The sequence below is a fragment of the Cajanus cajan genome, chromosome 9, assembly GCF_000230855.2.
Source record: "Cajanus cajan strain Asha chromosome 9, NIPB_CcT2T_4, whole genome shotgun sequence".
NCBI lineage: Eukaryota > Viridiplantae > Streptophyta > Magnoliopsida > Fabales > Fabaceae > Cajanus > Cajanus cajan.
In genome coordinates this window covers 50,600,356-50,614,560 of record NC_138525.1, presented here as the reverse complement: position 1 = coordinate 50,614,560, position 14,205 = coordinate 50,600,356, and positions in this window count along the sequence as shown.

The window sequence follows — 14,205 nt, the reverse complement described above, 5'->3', positions numbered from 1 at the left end:
TAGTGGTTTTGAACTCGAACCTAAGGGATTGTTTAATGGCAACATGGTTAGGGCCTTCGAGGATAATGCCTGCACCTCCACCTATAGTGTTTGAGGATCCGTCGACGTGTAGAGTCCAAGTCGAACTTTCTGACAGTGAGGTAGGGGTGAGCTCGGCTACAAAGTCAGCTAGGCATTGAGCCTTGAGAGGTCCTCTGGCCTCAGATGTCGAATTCAGAATGCTCTACCGACCACGCGATCATGCGCCCTGGAAGTTCTGGTTTTCTCAGTATCTGCTTGATTGGGTAGTCAATTTTGAAGACTACCTGGTGACTTTGGAAGTAAGGTCGGAGGTGCCAAGCTGCGGTGACGAGTGCCAACACCAGCTTTTTAATGGTCTGATACCGCTTTTCCATGTCTTGAAGGACTCGGCTGATGAAATAGATGGGTGTTTACTCTTTGTGATGCTTTTGTACTATCACCGTGCTAATTGCGTCTTCCGCCACGGCTAAGTAAAGGATGAGGTCAGTAGTGTGACTCGGCCTTTATAAGATCGAAGGGGTGGCGAGGAAGTTTTTGAAGCTCGTGAAGGCTTCTTCACATTGGCCGGTCCACTCAAAATATTTTGGTTTCCGTAGCAGAGTGAAGATAGGTCCCGCTTTCTCTGCCAATCTGGGTATGAAACGAGAAAGAGAGACTAACCTGTCTGCCAATCATTGGACATCCTTGACAGTTTGGGGGCTCTGCATCTGTATGATGGATTTACATTTTTTTGGGTTGGCTTCGATTCCCCTGTTAGTGATCATAAAGCCAAGAAATTTACCTCCCTAGACGCCGAAAACGCACTTCTCTAGGTTTAAGCACATGTTGTGCTTCCAAATTTGATTGAATACCTCGGCCAAGTCGGTAGCGTGAGCCTCGACTGACGGTGTTTTTACAACCATGTCGTCTATGTACACCTCCATGTTTCTCCTGATTTGGTGCCGGAAGACTTTATCCATCAATCATTGGTAAGTGGCTCCCGCATTCTTGAGGCCTAAAGGAATCACGCGGTAGCAGAAGTTGGCTTGATCGGTGATGAAGGCGGTGTGTTCCTCATCTGGTGGGTACATCATGATCTGATTGTACCCCAAGTACGCGTCTAGGAAGCTGAGGAGGGCGTGGTCGGAGGCTCCGTCGACCAGCCTATCAATGCTTGGCAGAGGATACGCGTCTTTCGGACATGCTTTATTCAGGTCGGTGTAATCGACGCACATGTGCCACTTTCCCGAGTGTTTCTTGACGAGCACTACGTTGGCTAGCCAAGTGGTGTATCTGACTTCTCGGATAAAGCCTACTCTTAACAACTTTTGCGTTTCAGCCATAATGGCTTCTCGTCTTTCTCCTCCGACTTTGCGTTTTCTCTGAGCCACTGGTTTGGCCTCTTTATGGATCGCTAACCCGTGACATATGAGATGAGGGTCTATACCTGGCATGTCGGCACTGGACCACGCGAAGAGGTCAAAATTCTTGGAGATTTTGGCTACGAGCTGTTGTCGCAGTTCCAGGTTTAATTATTGGATGATTTTTGTTCATTGACCGGGAAGTTTGCCAATCTGGAGTTCGTCTAGCTCGTCAATTGGGTTTGGTCTGTTGTCATGAGATTCTGCTCTCAGGTCTAGGTCAGTGATCTCGGCCTGGGCTATGTGAGCCACGGTGGGAGATTCATCCTGGCGTTGCTCCTCTGTTGGTGGCAATGCTTTGAGACTTTTGGCGTAGCATTGCCGAGCTATTCTCTGGTTTGCCTTGATGGAGATTATTTGGCCATTACCCCCTGGGAACCTCATTGTTAAATGGGGAGTGGATACCATCGCTCTGAGCTGGTTCAACGTCGGTCTCCCTATGAAGATGTTGTACGAGGTATTGGCGTCGACGAGTAAATATCTAACCATGAACCTCTTTGAGTTGGGGGGCGGTTTGAAGGTAGTCAACAGATCTACATAACCGCGAATATGTACTCGTTCCCCTGCAAAACTGACTAGGGGTTCCGTGTGAGGTTGAATGAGAGTGTGGGCGCCAAATGTTTTTACCGGAGATCGGCCATGAAGGACGATCTATTGGGCAAGACTGGTGAGCCTTCCTTGCTGGGTACGTTGGCTGCTCCGAAGTGGGGATAGTACCTGCAAATGAGACTCCGATGCTAAAGTTAGTCTTTGATAGTGTAATCGTCTCATATATATATAGTGCATGTACCTTGATGTGAATTAGGGTTTTCGTCTTAGGCGAGGGTAATGTTGATTTGGGCCTGAGGTTGACCTCGGCCCGATAGATAGTGGGCCTTTGCTCTGGCCGATGTCATGTAGCGTATATCCAATGTCATTTAGTGCTTTAGTGCCGAGCTTAAGCTCGACTTCTCGACGCGGATAGTACACCTTGTAAAGCCTTTGCGAGTCTATTAACAATTTGAAGGAGTTTAGTTGTTAATGATTCCTTTTTCAATCTTCTCCCTAATGAAGTATTTAACTCATTATGTTACTTTTCTGCCACATTCCCTCACATATGTTGTTAAAGATATGATTTTATCTTTATTCAAATAGGAACGCTCCCATTTTCTTAAGATATGTCTGGACTTCAACTTCAACATTATTGCATGTCACCGTTTATTGCTTTTGCTTTTCCATGTCACCAGATTTCCCCACTTATAAGGGCAATAATCATAGATGAGATCAAAAATGAGCAACTCTAATGGGAATTGCATAACTCATTGTTTCAAATAAGGAACTATTTCATTCTGAATACCACTAGACTTGTTTTTGTTGGCTAATTACACAAGGAACTACATCCTCTGCAAGAAACCTTTACAAATCATACAACACAAGTCTGACATTTAAGGTGTGTTGTGACAACAAAAAAATAGAAAAGTCGAATACCAAAAATGTTAAAAAGAACCCCAATGTGCGGCGAGTACCATGGTGAGCACATTTAGTCATAATCAAATCCTTTGAGCAGAACCCCATGCCATCAAGGATCAAAACCAACAATGATCAGCCACATGTTAATGTCTAGCACACTCCTTATTCCTTTTTCTATCTTTTGTGCATTGGTCTATTTTTTGATGTAGACCACCCATGTAGCAATGGGCACCCCAAAATATATTCTTTCAAGGGTAGTATTCTACTTGCAATGCAAAACAAACCCTCCCCCACCATCTCATCCTAGAACCATGGGGGTAAAACTGCAGCTAAATCCAAGAGAGCCCCACATGTTGAGGAACTCCTTTAAGCTGCCACGACAACTTTGAGCATCCATTTGATTTGTCAAAAAGTAAGGGACAGGATAACACAACATTATGTTTGATTTTAAATAAGGTTGTGGGGTGCAAAACAAAAGACATTTTTAAGGACCGAACAAAATGTTGAAAACTCATGGTGTGCATGTGATTGATGTTAACTTGTCCATAACTTATCCTATTCTCCAGTCCCCACCCCACAAATTTACATGAATTTTTTTTTTGAACTGTACTACACCGTCCACACCAAGCATGTGAGTGGAAAAATTAAATGTTGGGAATGCTACTTAATTTAGGCTTATTGTCTGGAAAGTTATTTGGAGTTGACGGGTCGGGATGGGATGGTTCGGATTTGGGAGAAAACAAAATCCAAACCAAATAATTTCAGTTGATTGGTTTGATTCGGATTTTAGAAATTTTTTTGTCTAGCTAACTCAAACCAAACCAACTTGATGTTGATTTGGTTTAGGACATTGGATAGCAACAGACAACTTTTTGTCCCGTGCTTAATAAAATTGAAAACTATTCTTACCATTGTCCTGTGTTTGATGGAATCCAAATTATTTTTTAAAAAGGAGTATTCATTTGTAACTAGCTTAGAACTTATATATAGTAAGGTTTTGCTTGAGGGGAGGTGTTGGAAACAATAATTGTTAATGCACTTAGGAAATAGTATGCTCATCTATCACATGATAAAATGCATTTAGTGTCCATGTTTGCATGGGTATTAATGTCAATGAAGTTGCACTTAATTAATAGTAGCCTAGGAAATAGTCTCCACTAAGACTATTAAGTGACTATATATGTGGATGATGCAGAACCTAAGAACCACATTCTTGTAATAATAAAGCCTTAATTTATCTATGTTTTCTCTCTCTCTCAATATTCTCCCTTGCCAAGTTCAACAAGAAACATGATATCTATGTAATGGGTTGTCATAACACATTAAAATATAAAATGTTGGCTGTGTGACTATACTCCTTTTCAATGGGCAATGGAAATATCAAGGTCATTAGTTGAGAGTAAATTAGGAACAATTTGGCCCCTAATATTAACTAAACTTGTTGTTAGAGCTTGAATGGCATATTGGAGAGACTTGGGAAGGAATAGAAGCTCTCCCTTTTGTACCTGTTAGAGTTAATGAGAAAAGGATAGTTAGGGATAATGAATTGTTTTTATGCAATTACATATATCCCTAATTACCATAATTGCATAAAGACAATCCCTAATGGTCTTCTTTGCATTAACTTTATCATAGGTCAAACCATTAAAAAAGATCTAGATATAAATGGTTTGTTTATAGACATGATTCATAATGGAAATTGCTTGGTTATTGTTAAGTAAAATTTCTAAAACTGAGACACAACTTTGGGTTTTCCTTTTATAGGATGCACCCAAGTAACTCTGATCATTTACGAATTTGATGAAGTACCTAGTGCTTGATATGTGTAGCATGGGATGGCCTCCTAACATTGAAACAAGATGTGAAGGTCAATATGTGTAATATTTCAAAACTTTGATAAAATGTTATAAATTTTCTTATCATTATATTCTTCATAGAATAATATTTTTTTAAAAAAATTATTAGTTACCTTATTTAAAATAAATAAATATAAATGTCTTATTTTGATACATTATGATTTTTATATTTTCAACAAATTAAAGTAGAAATATTTATTATTCAGTTTTATTATAATCTTTTAGAATAATATTATTTAAAAATTTTAGTTACCATATTTAAAATAAATAAATAAATTCTGATGTTTTATTTATTTATTTATACCTTATAAAATTTTATATTTTTAGTAGACTAAAATATATGTATATATAGATAATATTCAATTATAAATATTTATAATAATTTTTTTAATAACTTAATTATTATAATTACCTGTGAAACAAATTAGATATATTATAATATATATATATATATATAATAACATATACATATAAAATGGAATGGTTCAATGGCTTGTGTAGCTGTGCATAAGAACTATAAGTTCCAGGTCATAGATTCATTAGGCATGGCGATCTAACCCGCCCCTGTGGGTACCCGCACTGATTTGGACGGGGAAACCCCGTGTTTATCGGGTTCGGGTTCGGGTTCAAATTTTTCCTGATTGATAAAATCGGGGGCGGGGGCGGAGACGGGGATGTTAATACCCACCACGCCCCCGCCCCCATACCCGCCCTTGCCCCTACCCCCGCCTCGCTTAATAATATAATTAAAAAATTATTTTTATATATAAATAAACCAAAATTAGAAATATTTATATGTAAAAATTTATATTATTTTACTTTTCTTTTATTTTTTTTAAATTGTTCATATTTATTTTTTAAAAAAAAAAAAGAGAAAAAAAATAGGAGCGAGGGTGGGGGCGGGGCGGGGAAACCCGAACCCTGCCGGGAGTGGGGATGGGAACCCAAATTTTACCCCTGGCGGGTATTGGTGGCGGGGCTGGGGGCGGTTTAAATTTGCGGGGACAGGGGCAGGGAACGTAAAACCCGCTCCCGCCCCGCCCCGTTGCCATCCCTAGATTCATGCCATGACTCTATATATTTTTATATATTATAGTAATTAAATAACTTATATTAACGTAAATATGCAAGAGGTTGATAATGCAAATAGAAATTGATGATGTGGTATGGAGTGTAATAAGATATGCAACAGAAGATATGGCGCAGTAGATATGTGGTACCTTTATCTTTTTAAAATTTTAAATACTATTATCTTTGTTTATTTATATTATATTTATTTAGTGAGGTGTCCCAAACCTCATTTACTTGCTTAATTTGAGATAGTTTTTGCTCTTAAAATTTAATGAGATGTTCCTAATTTATGGTGTTTAATTATTTCATGATGTTTATCACTATCATTTATTTAGTAATATTCTTTTATACATTCTATTTACGCAAACTATATTATATTAAATTTTAAATAATTAAAAATACTCAAATTATTTAGCTTAATCATTTTTATATTAATATTAACTATGATATAGTTTTGTTAAGAATATATTAAACTTGTCTTGTTATTATTTCTTCATGCATTTATAAAGATAAATAGTATTTTGTGGCCATAAGAATGAAAGTTTAAATTAATTTGTAGTTGGAAGTTTTACCTTGGAGATTTAAATGAGTAAAAACTTAAGGTGAAATAACCTTTAGTTATTTGTTATTATAATGCTCATTTATTCTGACTAGTCACTACAAGTATAATTCAAATTTTTATATCATGAAAAATTAATATATATTTACTAGTATTAAATATTTCTATGCACGTTGTGTAATTGTTGATATTTATTAGAAATTTGTTCTCACTCCTTTTGTTTCTTGTTTAAAATTTGTAATTAATTCATATAAATATAATATATATATATATATATATATATATATATATATATATATATATGGATGTGCCAGCTATTCCGAGACCCTTTCCCCCAGTTATATCCGCAGTATTTTCTGGTACTACATGGAGTGTAGACGCAGTACCAAACTCAGTCACATTCAATGGAGTGGCGGTGTCATCTTTTACCTTCTCTCCAAACCAAAAAGTCCTTATAGTGATTGACGACTCAATAATAGTCACTTCGTTTTTACCATCCGTTAATCACGTCAATCCAATTGTAAATTTATTTCAACCACCAATGTAAATATTATAGTAGAAATAGAAAAAACTATGATATGTAAATAGGCACGTATTGTAAATATTTTTAGAATAATATGTAATGTAAATATTAAAATCATATGTAAGATATAAGAAGTTATAATTACGTACGTTATTGTAAATATTTTAATAGTATGTAATGTAATTTATAAGCTATATGTATATGAGTTCCAAAAATCTTTCTTTGTTATCACATATAATATTAATAATAATATACTTGTGTTTTCAATCTATAATATATATATATATATATATATATATATATATACGTATAATATTGGGATTAATATTTCTACTATCAAATGTTACATTTTAATGGTATTAGAGCATCGTTCCATGTGTAATTTGGGGAAATGTGCTAACCATGTTTATAGTATTATAAACTAACCTATAAAAATTTCAGATGGCAGAAAGAAGAAATACAGAACTGACTGAGGTTGTACAAGCTATTAGGGAAATAAACCTTCCCATTTTGATGGAGGATATAACCCTGAAAAACTTGAATTATGGATTAAACAAATAGAAAAGATATTTCGAGCTATAAACTGTCCTGATAACCAGAAAGTGAACTATGCAGAGTTTATGTTAGTAGGAGAAGCAAAATGTTGGTGGGATAGTACTAGAAGGTTATTAGAAGGAGGAGGAATAATTATTACATGGGAAGTGTTTAGAGCTAAATTTTTTGAAAAATATTTTCCTAATGATGTTAGGAGGGCTAAAGAAATAGAATTTATGCAATTAAAATAAGGGAACATGATAGTAGGAGAGTATGTTTCTAAGTTTGAGGAATTGGAAAAATATTATGCTTTCTTTTATCACCCTGATGAGAGGATGAAGTGTATTAAGTTTGAGGATGGACTTAGCCTAGAATTAAGAAAGGTAATAGGGATATTAGAAATTTCTGATTTTCCTACATTAATACACAAGTGTCATTTTCTAGAAGGCTTTGATCACAATAAGGATAACAAACCAAAACCTTTTGGTCCTCAGTTTAACAAGAAAAGGAATAATGAAGGAAAACCTTATGATCGACCTCAATGAAAACCTCAATCTTCTCAATTTACAGGAAATTCCAGTAGACCTATGAATAATCAAGTTAAGTGTCTTAACTGTGGACAGGGACATTATGCAAAGGACTGTCATCTCAAACGACCTGTTTGTTTCAAGTGTGGAAAGCCTGGTCATGTGTTTTCTAAGTGTGGACAACCAAAGGCACACACAAATACTTCTGGACCCAAACTGAGACCTCTTACAACTGGGAGAGTCTATACCATGATCGGAACTGAAACTGCTCAAAACAATGATCTAATACAAGGTAAATGTTTCATTAAAGGTAAAACTTTGAATGTACTATATGATTCAGGCGCAACTCATTATTTTATCTCCAATGATTGCGTTCAACACCTTCAATTGTCAATTTCTTGTTTAGAGACTAATCTAATTGTTTTAACCCTTACGAACAAATTTGTTGTTGCCAATAAAGTTTGTTTAGATTGTTCTCTTCTTATTAGTGATAGAAAATTTCTTGTAAATTTGATCTGCCTACCTTTATCATAGTTAGATGTGATTTTAGGTATAGACTCATTATCTTCCTATCATGTTTTTCTTAACTGTGCAGAAAAGTCTGTAATGTTTTCTGATTCTAACCTATCGATTTCATTACCCAAACCAATAAGCAAGTTTTCATGGGGTAAGGTTCAAGGATATTTGATATTATCTTCTATGGAAGCCAAAGAGGAAGTTGATCTGAAAAACATTGTTGTTGTTCAAAATTTTCCTAAATTTTTTCCTAATGATATTCTTAGTTTTCCACCTGACAAAAAGATTGAATTTTCAATTGATTTAATGCCTGGAACTGGACCAATTTCAATAATACCATATAGGATGTCACCTTCTAAATTAGCTGAGTTGAAGAAACAATTAGAAGAGCTGCTTGAAAAACAATTCATACGCCCCAGTGTATCACCTTGGGGTGCTCCTATTTTGTTAGTTAAAAAGAAAGATGGAATTTTTAGGTTGTGTGTAGACTATCGACATATAAATAAGTTTACCATAAAGAATAAATACCCTCTTCCTAGGATAGATGATTTGATGGATCAATTGAGAGGAGCAATTGTGTTTTATAAGATAGATTTAAGATCAGGATATCATCAAATCAAAGTGAAAGCAGAAGACATACAGAAAACTGCATTTAGAATAAGGTATGGTCATTATGAATATCAAGTGATGTCTTTTGGTGTGACCAATGCTCCTGCAATGTTCATGGATTATATGAATAGGATCTTTCGTTCATTTTTAGATCATTTTGTGGTGGTCTTTATAGATGATATCCTCATATATTCTCAAACTCATGAGGAGCATAAAGAACACCTTCACACTGTTCTTCAAATTCTATAAGATAAACAATTGTATGCCAAACTTTTTAAGTGTGAATTTTAGTTATAGGAGGTTATGTTTTTAGGACATGTGATTTCCAAAGACGGAGTGTCTGTAGATTTGTCTAAAGTAGAAGCAATTATGCTATGGGAACCTCCAAAGACGGTGACGAAAATTCATAATTTTTTGGGTTTGGCAGGATATTATAGAAGATTCATCGAAGGATTTTCTAAAATAGCCATGCCTTTAACTCAACTCACTAAGAAAGGACAACCCTTTGAGTGGACTGAGAAATGTGAAAATAGTTTTCAAGAACTTAAGAAAAGATTAACCACTACACCAATCTTAGCCTTACCAAATCCTAATGGACAATTTGTCATATTTTGTGATGCCTCAAAATGGGATTAGGTTGTGTTCTTATGCAAGATAGAAGGGTAGTAGCATATGCTTCTAGACAATTGAGAGCTCATGAAAAGAATTACCCAACCCATGATCTAGAACTAGCTGCCATTGTTTTTGCACTCAAGATATGGAGACATTATGTGTATGGTGGTAAGTTTGATGTTTTTAGTGATTATAAGAGTTTAAAATATTTGTTCGATCAAAGAGAATTAAAAAAGAGAATTAAATATGAGGCAAAGAAGATGGATGGAATTTTTGAAAGATTATGATTTTGAACTACATTATCATCCAGGAAAACCCAATGTGGTGCCTGATGCATTGAGCAGAAAATCTTTACATATCTTTTCATTGATGATTCATGAGATGAATTTGATAGAAAATTTTAGAGATGAGTTTGTTAACTATGGTAAGTCAGGATAGAATACAATTGCATACAGTTCAGATTACTAGTGACTTACATGGACAAATCTGTAAGGCTTAGATAGTTGATGAATTCATTCAGAAGAAGAAAAAATTGTTAGGACAAAAGGGTAGTGAAAAGTTTAATATATATCAAAAGGGAGTTATGAGATTTAATGATAGGATATGTGTGCCTAATGATTCTGAAATTAAAAAAATAATTTTAGGTGAGGCACATAAGAGCAAATTGAGCATACACCCTGGTACAACAAAGATGTATCAAGATCTCAAAAGGATTTTTTGGTGGCCTAAAATGAAAAAGGAAGTAACACAATATGTAGCTACATGTTTGATTTGTCAGAAGGCCAAGATAGAACACCAAAAACCAGCAGGAATGTTATAACCCTTAGATATACCTGAATGGAAAGGGGACATTATAGCAATGGATTTTATAGTTGGTTTACCACGAACAACACATAAGTTTGATTCCATATGGTTTATCGTGGATAGACTAACAAAATCTATTCATTTCTTACCCATTAACATTAGGTATTCACTAGAAAAAATGACTGAACTGTACACAATAGAAATTGTACGGTTGCATGGTGTACCATCTAGCATAATATTTGATAGAGACCCTAGGTTTTCTTCTAAATTTTAGGGAAGTTTACATCAAGTATTGGGAACTAAACTTCGCCTTAGCTCTGCATATCATCCTCAAGCAAATGGACAATCAGAGAGGACCACACAATCCTTAGAAGACTTATTGAGAGCTTACATGTTAGAGGATTCTGGTAGTTGGGATCAATATTTACCTCTAATTGAATTCACTTATAACAACAGTTTCCATTCTAGCATAGGTATGGCACCCTACGAAACTCTATATGGAAGAAAGTGCATAACTCCTTTGTGTTGGTTTGAAATTGGAGAAAATTTAATGTTGGGTCCTGAATTGGTGCAACAAACCACAGAGAAAATCAAAATGATTTAGGAAAAATTGAGAATAACTCAAAGTAGACAGAAAAACTATGCTGATAAGAGAAGACGACCTTTTGAATTCTAGGAAGGTGATCATGTATTTTTGAAAGTTACACCAACAACTAAAATTGGTAGGGTAATGAAATCAAAGAAAGTCACACCTCGATTTATTGGTCCTTACCAAATTCTCAGAAAAATAGGTCCTGTTACTTATCAAATTTCTCTACCTCCTTTTCTTTCTAATCTCCACAATGTCTTTCATGTGTCTCAGTTAAGAAAATATATTTATGATCCTTCTCATGTTATAATGTCTGATACAGTATAATTAAAGGATATATAACCTTACATATGAAACAATGCATATACAGATCGCAGACAACAGAATCAAGCAGTTGAGAGGCAAACAAATTTCATTGGTAAAGGTTATCTGAAATGATGTTACTAGAGATGCAATTGGAAGAGAAAATGAAAGAAAACTACCCTAACTTATTTTAAGCAATAATAAAAATTTAGAGGACGAAATTTTTGTAAGTGGGAGAGAATTGTAATATTTCGAAACTTTGATATAATGTTATAAATTTTCTTATCATTATATTCTTCTTAGAATAATATTTTTTAAAAAAATATTAGTTACCTTATTTACAATAAATAAATAAATATAAATGTCTTATTTTGATACATTATGATTTTTACATTTTCAACAAATTAAAGTAGAAATATTTATTATTCAAATTTATTATAATCTTTTAGAATAATATTTTTTTTAAAATTTAGTTACCATATTTAAAATAAATAGATAAATGCTGATGTTTTATTTATTTATTTATACCTTATAAAATTTTATATTTTTAGTAGACTAAAATATATGTATATATGGATAATATTCAAATATAAATATTTATAATAATTTTTTAATAACTTAATTATTATAATTACCTGTGAAACAAATTAAATATATTATAATATATACAATAACATATACATATAAAATGGAATGATTCAATGACTTGTGTAGTTGTGCATAAGAACTATAATATATAAATATGCAAGAGGTTGATAATGCAAAAGCGTAGAAGATATGGTGCAGAAGATAGAGAAGAAAAAGAGAAAGATAGCAACGAGTAAATGGAGAGGAAAATAGCATTGAAGTGTCCGTAACCTCATTTACTTAATTTAAGATACTTTTTACTCTTAAAATTTAATGAGGTGTTCCTAATTTATGTTTTTTTAATTATTTTATGATGTTTATCACTATCATTTACTTGAGTAATATTCTTTTATACATTCTATTTACGCAAATTATATTATATCAAATTTTAAATAATTAAAAATACTCAAATTATTTAGCTTAATCATTTTTATATTAATATTAACTAGTTTTGTAAAAATATATTAAACTCGTATTGTTATTATTTCTTCATGCATTTATAAAGATAAATAGTATTCTGTGGTCATAAGAATAAAAATTTGAATTAATTTGTAATTGGAGATTTTACCTTGAGGATTTAAATGAGTAAAAACTTAAGGTAAAATAACATTTAGTTATTTGTTATTATAATACTCATTTATCCTGACTGGTCACTATAATTCAAATTTTTATATCATGAAAAAAATTAATATATATTTACTGGTATTAAATATTTCTATGCATGTTGGCTAATTGTTGATATTTATTGGAAATTTATTCTCACTCCTTTTGTTTCTTATTTAAAATTTGTAATTAATTCATATATATATATATATATATATATATATATATATATATATATATATATATATATATAGCTGGATCTGGATGTGCCAGCTATTCCGGGACCCTTTCCCTCAGTTATATCCGCAGTATTATTGTAAATTTATTTCAAACACCAATGTAAATATTATAGTAGAAGTAAAAAAAAACTATGGTATATAAATAGACACGTATTGTAAATATTTTTATAATAATATGTAATGTAAATATTAAAATCATATATAAGATATAAGAAGTTATAATTACGTACGTTATTGTAAATATTTTAATAATATGTAATGTAATTTATAAACTAATTATATATATATGAGTTCGAAAAATCTTTCTTTGTTATCACATATAATATTAATAATAATATACTTGTATTTTCAATAAATATATATATATTGCTTCAAAAAAAATAAATATATATATATATATACGTATAATATTTTGAAATTAATATTTATATTATACGTTACAATATACATGTATACGAAACAATTTTTTTTTGTTTTGCTAGCTCAAAGAAATCAGTGAAAAGTTTGGATTTTTATTAACTAGCAAGGATGGAAACAACTTTGCAGAATACATGAAACTGTTATGGTCAATCTAAAATGCAACAACATAGCACATCAATGGTTTTGACAGAAGTAGATACCCTATTACATGCTATTGGGATAGAAGCATAAGGATGTGTTCAAGTTTGAATTCCTGGAGTACTAGGCATTGTAGTAGATAGAAGCTTGCTTTCACACTCCTTGGATTGCTAGTCCTCCCCTATGACCTGATCCTGAAAAAAGCCATTAGAATGGAAAAATTAAGCAATATATTTATGGTCATTGTTGAATTTTCTAATAGATAACAAGTTGCTTGACACATTTGGAACAAAGACAGCAGATTCAACTACTAAATATTTAGAAACATTGTCAGAGCCATTACAGGAAACAGCGGATATGACCCATCTACAATATGCACTAGGAGGTATTTTCCCGGCCAAGGGAGTGAAGAAAATAGCATAACAAGTCATATGATCAGTGGCATTGTAGTCAATCACCCAGCCACAACTATCTCAGTGAGACTGTCTTCGGGTTTCCAAACAGCAATTATTTGCTGTGTACATTCCAACTTGTATCCTTAGTCCTTAGGGGAGACCTTTTGAGGTAGGATCAGCAGTTATGGTAGGATAGGCTTCAACTTCTGTTCTGATAGGCAATTTAACCAATTGAAAGAACATAGGGAGTAGAGCAGCCCTAGGGGAGACCTTCTTAGATTCTAAACTAATGCAAGGAAGGGCAAGGCTACATTAACCAGCCACAAGGTGTGCTGAAAATGGCACAATGAGTGAATTGGTAGTATACAGTGTCAACAGGAATCTACTCTAAATTGAGTACCCAGATTTAT